Raw genomic sequence first — 12,651 nt, 5'->3', positions numbered from 1 at the left:
CTTTGTTTCTGAAGTAATTCCAGTCTTTGGCTGAAAAACTAATGTGCGGTGTGCTTTCACGCCCATTCAAACTGAGGCGACCAAGCCTTTCGGTCCAAAAAATCAGCCAATGTTGTTGTCGTCTTTCTGGGAGCCATACTCATTGCAAAAGGATCTATAATTATATGTCATTTTGGAGTCATTACTCCTAATTGATTACCTCTGACGTCCATGATTGTGATGCTGCAAAGATGGTGCTGTTGTTCTGCACGAAGATAGCTCTGTCCGATATGGATTCACCCAAAAAATCATTCAGTCACCCTGTTCCACACTCTCGGTCAGTTGCAAGTCCAAAACTAACCCTCTATATGTAGAACCCGATTGCTAAAGCCACTCCCAAACATCTGCTTTTAGAGGATAACACTGGACCTCCCACATACACAAACCCCCCTTTTCACACCTTGAAATTTTCACAGTGATCTCCACACTTCCCATACTGGGAAATAATGTGTAATTAGCAGGTGCTTTCTAGCATCACACAGAGGACAAAGGAAGTGACGTTAAGTGCATGATTATTCAAAGCCGCATCAATGACCCTTGCCAACTGCTAGCAGCCCCGCCACGCATCATGCCATGAGGGCCTGCCCAACGCTGCTTACAGCTTTAATAGCGGATACAGCTGATGGATTCCAGACCAAAAACTGTTCAAAAATCACCCAAACGCGCACAAACCCGCCCAAAATATGATTTCAATATTTATTTCAGTAGCCTATTTTAACTGCCTCAATTACTTACTGTATTATAATTAAAAGAAATGCACACTGGTTGCCGAAGCACACATGAATAGGGTTTCCGTGGGATCTTAAAAAGTCTAAAAGAGAAATTTCAAAATCAAAATGTTTATTAAGTCTTAAATTCACTGAAGTTGTGTTGTAGGTCTTAAATAATTTTAAACAAGTCTTAATTTTCCTACGTTTATGAAACACTCCCACAGCGCTTTAGAATGTCACCTACCGGTACACCTTGAATGTAAAATCATTGTTGTGAGCATCAAAACTAACCCAATTGCTTTCCCCAGATCTAATACTAATTCCCCCTAGTAGATTTTGTTAGCTTTTGGGGTGTAGTTTATTCAAAATCTGCTCTAGATTTTCCACAGATGTGGTAATAACAATGTTCAAAATTTATATGGAACAAAAAATATTCTTGGGGGAGGACTCTGGGAGGACGCTACATGTTTTATTGGTGTTATCTATCCAGAAATAAAGCAGGGCCCACTTTTCAAGCACAGAAAAAAATAAGTTTGCTTCACCTTTGCTACTACAACTCCATTCTAAGGGAAACGGGAAGGGAATAGTAATTTACGTAATTGCAAAATCACCTTTGCAGCTGAAACCATACACGATAACACTGAGCAACAGTTGAAAATACCTTTTTTTATTTTCTTCTCAGAATACACCAGAATGCTTTGTTTTCAAATTTTTCATCCCTTCTGAGTTTGCATGTATTTCTTTTGGATTATATTTACTTTTTAGTCAAACTATTTAGTCAAACCATATATTATTGCGAATATTATTGTTACTTGTTCATCAAATAACAGCAACATCAAGAAATTAAGTGCTACATGATGTTGCATACTCCTGTAATACATTATTTTGCTGTACTGTAAAATAACATCCATGAGGGTTGGCTCATCTGGACTAACCTTCCAAATTAAATGAAGAATATCTTAAACTATCACATCTAGTGCATCAAGTATGACCATTGACAGATAACAACAGGAAAATGTAAGCCTAACTGTTTCTGTACCACATAATACATGAAGTTTACAGAGGAATTGTCAGGTGAGAATCAAGGCTCCTCTCCACTTTAAATAGATAAGCAATCTGCAAATCTTACCAAAATGTATTTTAAATTATTTTGAAACTGTCAGGGCTTCTAGCTGAGGACCCAAAAGTAGACGGAGACAGGGAAGGGTGTACCTAAGTTTATTCAGAATAGGCTGGGTGTAAGGGGGATGAGGGGCTGGCAAATGGTTGATGATGGTGAGGTGAATAGTCCATTGAGCTGAGCTGGCTGGTGTGCAGAACCAGGCTGAGGTCTCAGGCTTACTTAGAAATATAATAGAAACACAAAGTAGTACTAATAGTCATAATCTTAGCTTGTGGTAAAGCAAAGTATGTAGGCTATTACTTCAACAAATTTTAGTTTTAATGCAAATTCTTAAAGTACAGGCATTATTGGTCACTTAATAGGCACACAGTCTTGTTATCGTAATGGCGTTAGCAGGTAGTAATATGTGAAGTTTAGCTGGCTGATCTAAACTTCCATGCTGTACAGTTTTATTTTCAATAATAATTAAAAATTCATCAGCGGTTTGTCAGATGAACGTAACTAAATAATGTTCTATTAGGGCAATAAAAGTTTAGCTGGCTTATCTGAGCTTTCATGCTGTAGGCTACCATTATATTGATATTAATATGATCAACTGATTTTCCCACGACCGTAAGTAGCACATTTTTCTCTCTATGTATCAAAGCCAAAACACAGCGCTGGAGAATAGGTATGAAATTAATCCAACTGTATATTTTACAGCACTGACAAGGGAAACGTGTTACTTCTCTATGATTACTTCTAGCTAAAGCTATCAAACAACAGTTTTCATTTGCATTGCTAAAGTTGTGGAAGGAGATCTGTTAGATGTTTGTGTACCACATACATTAACTAGACACTATTGGATGACATTGGTTATATTAAGTTTTTGGATTAAAAAAAGCCTTAGCTGCTCTGATTTGATAACCTTGTTGTAAAGTTTAAACCTTTTGCATTTTGATTATGTTTCATTATAATGCAGTTCTAAACATGTCCTCCTCTTGTGGCTTTAGGTATCTGTTTGGCGAAGAGGTGAATGGAATGGCATATGGAATATTTGGGGTTATATATGAGGGTCAAAAAAAGAGCATTCCCAGCTCTCTTCAGAGAGTGGAGGTGAGCATGTACTTTTGCTACATCTCAGTAGCAAAAGACATATTTAACTTATAACATTTAGTAAAAGATACACCAACTGTCCTCTTACTGTGTATCAAGATGCATTTTTATTATATGTCACATTAGATCAAAAGAGGTAAGGGAGTGGTCATACTAAAGAAAGAGGTCATCAAACAGAACTTCCCAAACATCTCTGACCTGGTGGGGAGTTCCATATACGTAACTGTCAGTGTGCTGACGGAGAATGGTAAGTCAGAGTGACTGGGTGTTTGTTTATCTGGATAAGTATATGATGTATGTGGTATTATTGTTTCATAATTCAGAGACCAGAGAGAAGCAAGTCAAAAATGTTTATACTTAATAATTAGTGTGTGCATGTGTTTGTCATCATCATCAGCATATACAGTGGGTACGGAAAGTATTCAGACCCCTTTAAATTTTTCACTTTGTTTCATTGCAGCCATTTTCCAAAAATCAAAAAAGTTCATTTTATTTCTCAGTAATGTACACTCAGCACCCCATCTTGACAGAAAAAAGCAGAAATGTAGAAATTTTTGCAAATTTATTAAAAAAGAAAAACTGAAATATCACATGGTCATAAGTATTCAGACCCTTTGCCGTGGCACTCATATTTAACTCAGGTGCTGTCTATTTCTTCTGATCATCCTTGAGATGGTTCTACACCTTCATTTGAGTCCAGCTGTGTTTGATTATACTGATTGGACTTGATTAGGAAAGCCACACACCTGTCTATATAAGACCTTACAGCTCACAGTGCATGTCAGAGCAAATGAGAATCATGAGGTCAAAGGAACTGCCTGAAGAGCTCAGAGACAGAATTGTGGCAAGGCACAGATCTGGCCAAGGTTACAAAAAAAATTCTGCTGCACTTAAGGTTCCTAAGAGCACAGTGGCCTCCATAATCCTCGTTTGGGACGACCAGAACCCTTCCTAGAGCTGGCCGTCTGGCCAAACTGAGCTATCGGGGGAGAAGAGCCTTGGTGAGAGAGGTAAAGAAGAACCCAAAGGTCACTGTGGCTGAGCTCCAGAGATGCAGTCGGGAGATGGGAGAAAGTTGTAGTAAGTCAACCATCACTGCAGCAATCCACCAGTCGGGGCTTTATGGCAGAGTGGCCCGACGGAAGCCTCTCCTCAGTGCAAGACACATGAAAGCCCGCATGGAGTTTGCTAAAAAACACCTGAAGGACTCCAAGATGGTGATAAATAAGATCCTCTGGTCTGATGAGACCAAGATAGAACTTTTTGGCCTTAATTCTAAGCGGTATGTGTGGAGAACACCAGGCACTGCTCATCACCTGTCCAATACAGTCTCAACAGTGAAGCATGGTGGTGGCAGCATCACGCTGTGGGGGTGTTTTTCAGCTGCAGGGACAGGACGACTGGTTGCAATCGAGGGAAAGATGAATGCGGCCAAGTACAGGGATATCCTGGACGAAAACCTTTTCCAGAGTGCTCTGGACCTCAGACTGGGCTGAAGGTTTACCTTCCAACAAGACAATGACCCTAAGCACACCGCTAAAATAACGAAGGAGTGGCTTCACAACAACTCCGTGGCTGTTCTTGAATGGCCCAGCCAGAGCCCTGACTTAAACCCAATTGAGCGTCTCTGGAGAGACCTGAAAATGGCTGTCCACCAACGTTTACCATCCAACCTGACAGAACTGGAGAGGATCTGCAAGGAGGAATGGCAGAGGATACCCAAATCCAGATGTGAAAAACTTGTTGCATCTTTCCCAAAACGACTCATGGCTGTATTAGATCAAAAGGGTGCTTCTACTAAATACTGAGCAAAGGGTCTGAATACTTATGACCATGTGATATTTCAGTTTTTCTTTTTTAATAAATTTGCAAAAATTTCTACATTTCTGTTTTTTTCTGTCAAGATGGGGTGCTGAGTGTACATTACTGAGAAATAAAATGAACTTTTTTGATTTTTGGAAAATGGCTGCAATGAAACAAAGAGTGAAAAATTTAAAGGGGTCTGAATACTTTCCGTACCCACTGTATCTTTGCACAGGTGGTGAAATGGTGGAGGCAGAGTTAAAAGGTATCCAGATTGTCACATCACCTTATACCATCCACTTCAAGAAGACACCCAAATATTTCAAACCAGGAATGGCCTTTGATGTTGTGGTAAAGTACACATTCGCAAAAAAATGTACATATAAGTTGCAGGATAAATTATGTGAATCCTTTGCAATTATCTGGGTTTCTGCATTAATTGGTCATAAAATGTGATCTGATCTTCATCTAAGTCACAACAATAGACAAACAGTCTACTTAAACTAATACCACAGAAACAATTATGTTTTAATTCTAATGACTTCTCCAAAAGCAGGAGTCAGCCAACCTGAAGTCCAATAAATGAGAGAAAATTGGAGGTATTGGTTAGAAAACACACACCAATTTTAATTTTGCTATTCTCATGAAGCATTGACTGATGTGAACAATGCCTCAAACAAAATAGCTCTCAGAAGACCTAAGATTAATAATTATTGACCTTCATGAAGCTGGAAGGGGTTACAAAAGTATCTCTAAGAGCCTTGATGTTCTATTTTGTATAGGCTTTGCGCTCTAAGGCTATCGCTATTGGGTTTACCCCTCCGCGCACCTGCACGGCACTGAGAAAAATTGTATACGCCTACCCACAGTGTGGGCCTCTCCTACGTCCGCAATGGTGAGACCTGGCCTTCGGCTCCCATTTTTCTTCAGCGCTGAGCTGTCTAAAGAGCAGAAGATATCCTGTCAGAAGAGAAGAGTGATGTTTTCAAACAAGTTGGCCCGAGCGGGGCGGGAAGCCACTACATCAGTACGGGGGTGCAGCGTTTGTGACCCGGGCTTTGTCCTGCCGAAGGGGGACCTCCACCCCCCATGCTGGGTGCGCCTCGGACCATAGCATGCTGGCTGAGCGCTCAACCCCGTCACTACACACAACCCTGCGTGTAGTGTTATCCTATCGCCACTCCACAAATTACGAAAGTGCCCCGCGACAGTGACGGGGAGAACTGTGTACACTACATGACCTAGTGTTGCACTTTACAGACAGCTTCTTTTGATATTATGAAGAAGATGCTGTTTCTCACTTCCCCTCACTGTGTAAGCCAGCTGTGTTAGCCAAACGGCTAACAAGCAGCCTGGGCTGCACATACTCTCTCCCCTTGCCCCCCTCACTGACATGGTCAGGTGGCTGGCCTGAGCCCACATGTACGCCTCCCCTGTCCTCTTCCCGTGTCGGTCGAGTGGCACGGCAATCAGCCCCCGCTTCCCTCCCTTCATCAGGGGAGTGACATAACACGGACAGGCTGCAGCTGGCCGGATGGCTTTCATGCAGCCTGGCTCCGATGCACAAGCAGAATATTGTACTGGCTCGCTTAATCCAGTGGCCACACCTTGCCGTCAGATTGACTCGCACATGCCCGCCACGCAGGGAAGTGCTCCCTCTTGCATTACTGCCCATGACCATAAGCTCTCCTGTTCGGTGGAACATGGAGGTTGCTGCCTGCCAGGCCCCCCCACGGCTGGCATTCCCGCCCTTTTGAGCGCTGGGGTCACAGGCTGCAGTCTGGGCAGGTGGGTTTGTGCTTGGTGGTACCGTATGAGCCAGTGAGGTGCTGACTCATCCTGCTTCGCCTCTAACCCAATAGCAATAAGAAATAGAAAGCCTATACGAAATAGAACGGTAGTTACGTACTGTAACTCCAGATTCTATGAGTATAGGCGCAGCCCTTTCAGTTGAAGGCCTCACTTGGACCTTGGTTCTCAGTGCTGAAGAAAAGGGATTCTGGGAGCCGAAGGCCAGGTCTCATTGGACATAAGACAGGCCCACACTGTGGGTGGGCGTAGACAACTTTTCTCAGCGCGTGGAGGGGTAAACCCAATAACCTTAGAGGGTTGCGCCTATACTCATAGAATCTGGAGCTGCAGTACATAAATCCCATCCGCAAACTGAACCTCAACAGAAGATGGGTGATGCAACAGGACAATAACCCAAAGCACAGAAGTAAATCAACAACAGAATGACATCAGCAGAAGTAAATACACCTTCTGGAGTGGCCCAGTCAGAGTCCTGACCTCAACCCGATTTGAGATGCTGTGGAATGACCTCGAGAGCAATTCACACCAGACATCCCAAGACTATTTCTGAACTGAAACAGATTTATATTGTTGTATATGTTTTCCTGTAGTTGCAGATTGAACCTTTTCCATGTGGTGTTTTTTTTCCAAATGTTATCCAATCTCCAAAAAAAGATGTCTATTTGTTAATGTTGCATGGCTACTGCAGATGGACAGCATTTCTCCTGTTTCCATAACAGTATTAGATTGTCCATAAACATTTTTTTGGCTGTCTCGCAGGTTGAAGTTGTGAATCCTGACGGCACTCCGGCAAAAGGTGTATTAGTAGTTGTGGATCCTGGCAAGCAGCAGGGCCTCAGTGCAGCCAATGGCATGGCGAGGGTTACCATCAATACAAACCATGTGGTTGAACCACTGACAATTGATGTGAGTGTCCCAAATTGCTATCTTTTAAAATAATGTTGTATATTAAATCCAGGTTTAGCAAATGGAAGTGACAATCAAATGTTAGTGTTGGCAAAAAATTAACCATTCTTTTGTTTAATTGACTATTATTATTTTGTACGAATACATTTGTGGATGGATATGTCCCAGATCTGCAATGGTAAATACTGCCTCTAGGAAATACTAGAAAGACAACTAGAATATTTTGCTAAGTAAAAGAATACTTTGAAAATGAGAATTAAAAAAAGAAAAAAAAATTGTTCAGGTAAAATGAACATTAGGGGTGGGACGAGACACGAGATGAGACAAGATAGTGGGTTTGAGCATTAACCAGCTATTTTCATTTTATTCACAGCTGAGTCAATACACACCTTGTGTCTTTTGTTTTGGGAAGTAACCTCTTTAAATGTGATTGACATCTTTTCACCTCAATGATAAATCAATTCACTTTAATTCAGATATAAACTCTTGGACTTTAAAAGCTCTTGTATTTTAGCAGGTTTCCTGTACATGTTCAAAACCTTCTTCACATTCAAAAGCTATCCAAAATTGTTGTGTTCTGGCATGTTGAAAATATTATAACATTATGAAACTAACAATATCTTGGCACAAAATCTCGTCACACCCCTAGTATTTTATTTATTTGCATTTTTCCTGAATGCTGCATATGTGTTGTCAAAGTGGGGAAGATTCTTCAGTTGTTTTTTTGTTAAGTTGCAGTGCGTTGAACTCCACAGCAATTGCATTTTGATAGGACAGGATATTATGGAAGCCCTAAGTGGCCAAAGATTCAAATGTGTTTTTTTTTTAACTGTTTTCCCTTGATAACAGGATAATTATCTCCTGATCTCTAGATAACGACTGTTTTCCTGTGATAACGGGATAATTTTCTTGTGATCTTGAAATATAACAGCAGTTTAACACAGGGGTTGGCAGGAACGTTTCTTATTACTTTCAGTGTAGTTTTCAGTGTCACGGGTTAGCTCAGTATGTTGAGCACAGGACTCATGATCGTAGGGTTGTGTGAGAGATCCTCATTGAAGACCTCTTCAACAAAGTTCTTCTGAAGAGACTGGTTTATATGCTCACAATAAAGCACATGCTGGACTGTGCGCATCCCGGCGATTGGTCCACATTCATCAACATATGGACATTTCCCCATCATTCCCAAGCAGAGGAAATTCATCTCTTCATAAAAATTTTGTTGAAGATGATAAACACCCAAAAAAGAAGAAAACAGTCGCTGAGAGTAGGAGTCAAACCCACAGTCCTAGGATTATGAGTGCTGCGCTCTACCAAGTAAGCTAACCAGTGATGCTGTAAATCTTTTGGAAATTATCCTAAAGAAACGCACATGCCGACCCCTTTATTCAGCTATGGTTCTCGGGATCACTAGAAAACAATAGTTGTTATCTTGAGATCAAAAGATAATTATCCCATTATCACAGGAAAATGGAGTTAAAAAAAATTTAATCGATGGCCGCTTAGGGCTTCCGTAGAATACAGACTTGCATACATCACTTTATAAAACAATATGTGCTATCCTGTGTGTTTAATTATAGGCAAAGACCAATGTTCCCGGCATCAGCCAAGCATCAGCCACCATGACAGCTCTCCCATATACCACCAAAAGCAACAGTTACATCCACATAGGTGAGGAACATCCTGAAATCAGATCAGACAGTGATGTGCTGATTGTAGTGACAGTGTCAATGCTAAATAGCTAGCTACTGCATAGCACCCCTTCCATGTTTAGCTAGCACTAAATGTGCAATGTCATTATTGCAGGAGTGGATGCAACTGAGGTAACACTAGGAGACAATCTGAAAATCAACCTCAACCTTAACAATGATGAAAATGCACAAGACCACATCACATACCTGGTGAGAGATGTTTTGCATCTGTGTGTGTTTGTGGACATTGTCATGTTTCTGGGGTACCTCATGTTTCCTGTGTTTCTTGTACAGAGCCAGTCCTGACCTTCCTGGGGCCCTAAGCAAAATTCTGCTATGGGGCCCTGCTGCCTGACTCTTGAACCATGTAAACACTTTTGTTTTAGCCCACATCATCATGAGCTGAACTCAAAGATCTAAGACTTTCTCTATGTACACAAAAGGCCTTGTTCTCTCAAATATTGTTTACAAATCTGTCAATCTGTGTTAGTGAGCACTTCTCCTTTGCCAAAATAATCCATCCACCTCACAGGTGTGGCATATCAAGATGCTGATCAGACAGCATGGGTACTGCACAGCTGTGCCTTAGATTGGCCACAATAAAAGGCCAATCTAAGGTTCCATCACACAGCACAATGCCACAAATGTCGTAACTTGGACAAGTTACAGAATGAACATAAACTTCAAACAATAATAAAAAGATTTAACATGCCATGCAGCAAATGTCCCTGACATTGTTGGGAATTTTTTTTCAATTCCATGTGCCCAACCCTAAACTGTCTTGTGACATTACCCACTGCAACGCAAATGCAATGTAAAAAGTAGGGCTGAGTATGTTGACGTGTTATTATCGCATTAATTATTTTATCGCACGTTAATGCAGTTTTTTTATTTTGAAAGTCTGTTCCTCCCTATCTCTGAATACACATACAGTCAAACCATGGGTCACTGGAAGGGTGGGACGTTGATCTGCCTGCAAATCACCCACCCAAACAAGCAGTAGAGGGAGGCTTCAGCAGACCACGCTGGATGCAGCATGTAGGAGAAGACAGCGTTCCGCGAGTAAACAGCAGGCGCTCTGTTGAGAGTAATCATGGCAACAGCTTCTGTGCACTATACAGCTGGAGCCTATTTAACTTTTTAAATAGGTTACATAACTTTACCTGATATACCTATAGATGGGTTTCTGTGCAACGTCATCGCCAAGATGCGCGCAACTAGGGGGCAGAAAGCAGCATTCTGTCCACATCAGTGTATACAGCATACCTAACTGCATTGTTAGGCAATTTACTCAGAATTGTAATGAGATATATATATATATATATATATATATATATATATATAAAGCAGTAAGGCTCTCAGGCATTATGTATTGATTTAAATATGTACTCTCCTCAACTTTAAATCAACACACATGATCTAGTCTTCCCTCGTTTGTGTATTTTGTTTGGGTAAGAAACCACTCAAATGTGTAGACCTTTTCACCTCCAATAAAAAATTATTTAAATAATTTATTATTAAGATGAAAAGGTTAAATTTAATTCAATTATAAACTCCCAGACTTCAGCAGGTGTTCTGCTCATGCTTAGAACTTTTTGCACATGCAAAACTATCCCACATATATGCATACATATACACATGTCAGGGGGAAAAAGTAATATTACGAGAATTAATGTCACTGATCACTTAATGAGGATTCATTATTTTTACTACCTGCACTTTACTCTCCTGTACAGTACCCTGCATTATTGTCTGATATAATCAGACCATCTTACAGACACAGAACTGGATGAGACAAGCAGGTGGAAATCTCACCACAAATCCACACGTTAACTTCAGAACCTCCGATCAAGTGCAGCTCACAGTCCCAGAGGGAGAATGTTTGCACCTCAGTTTTTACCTTTGTATAATTCAAAACCAGAGTTATTTATGTAACTCTGGTTCTATGAATTCTGTATGACCGCCAGAGGCAGTGCTTAACAGTGGATCTTATCCGTCTCGTGCACGGGCAGGTCGAGTATTTAATATCAACAAAGTCACCTGTGACTTGGGATGATGCGGGGCGAAGCGTCATCAGGAAAAATGTCCCTACAAAATCTTCTCACCAAGATTCTGAGTGACAGAGAACTCTGGCAATCATCCAGAATTAATATAACCGTAGTTACATACGTAACTCTCATTATATTTCATTCTTCCTGACTGCCAGAGGCAGTGCTTAACATTTTAGTGTTCCCGCAAGACAGCTGCTGCTATTGCATGGGGGGCGGCGACACTGACCCTATAAAAACGGGCAAAGGTGCATGGTGTAGCCCAGGTTGTTGCAGTGCAAATCTCACTCAGAGGCACCCCCCGCAGCGCTGCCCATGAAGTGGAGACACTCCTGGTAGAGTGGCCCCGAATGTTAAGAGGCAAAGGTTGTCCCTTTTGATAGGTACGCTCCCTCGATAACCTCAACAACCCACCTTGAAAGCCTTTGTTTAGACAGGGCGTGCCCTTTCCTACGGCCACCATAGCAGACAAACAGGATATCAGAGTGGCGAAAGTCAACATTTGCCTGCTTGTAATGCCTCAAGGCCCTCACTGGGCAGAGCAGTTCTGCTGACTCAGCTTCAGGAACCTGTGGGCATCATAGGCTGCTAGCCGAATGACCTGATTTAAAGAGGGCTGGAGCCAGCCTTTTAGGGAGGAATGATGGGTTAGGCCAAAGTGACACTCCTGTGCCATCAGAGTTCCAGTGCATGTATGCTTCACTCGCTGACGAGGCATGAAGCTCACTTACTCGCTTTGCTGATGCCATTGCCAGAAGAAAAGCAACCTTCATTGACAACCACTTTAGTTCTGACTTTTCCAGAGGATCAAAAGGAGGGAGACGAAGGGATATTCCAGTAGCAAAGGCAGGTCCCAAGAGGAGACCATGATAGCCACATAGACCCTAAGGATTGAAGCGGAGAGCTTCAAAGACTGCAAAAAACGCAGTATTATCGGCACAGAGGACTTTTTCAGGAGCTACTTTTGGTGGAAGGTGCTCTGGAGTCCCTAATGGTTTGGATCACGGCCTGGTCACACGACTCGAGCAAATAATTGAGTTACAACAAACCGTTGTCTTTGAAGAATTTATTTAACAACAGAGAATAAACAGAAGTACTACAACACAAATCAGCTGTACCAGAGGTTCTGCCTCCTAAGACAGTCACGTCTGGCCCCAAGCAAAGGGATGCATCATCATTTACACAGTCTAGGTTTCTATGTTTTGGGGAACAGAGATCCTCTCTCAGCCTTGAATGAACATTCCAGGAGAGGAGAGGAAAAGCACCAAAAACAATCTCACAGCTCAGACCTAAACCCTAGTAAATGTGGACAGACTAACATAAGAAGTATAGTCAGACCTGGCGATGAGCCAAGGTAAGTGTTGCCATTAGCCTACCAAGCTCTCTAGTCATAAGGGCAAACGCCTGCAAAGCTGCATCACTGA

At 41.7% G+C, this 12,651-nt stretch overlaps 1 pseudogene; it reads left to right on the top strand.

Annotated features, from left to right (window-relative positions):
* LOC119899470 overlaps window positions 1–12,651 on the top strand; it is an 87,061-nt pseudogene that overhangs the window by 10,384 nt on the left and 64,026 nt on the right.

The sequence above is a fragment of the Micropterus salmoides genome, unplaced genomic scaffold, assembly GCF_014851395.1.
Source record: "Micropterus salmoides isolate LMB-PRFRI ecotype aquatic unplaced genomic scaffold, ASM1485139v1 Ms_hic_scaffold_12, whole genome shotgun sequence".
In the NCBI taxonomy this organism is placed as follows: domain Eukaryota; kingdom Metazoa; phylum Chordata; class Actinopteri; order Centrarchiformes; family Centrarchidae; genus Micropterus; species Micropterus salmoides.
This window is presented reverse-complemented; position numbering and strand designations above follow the sequence as displayed.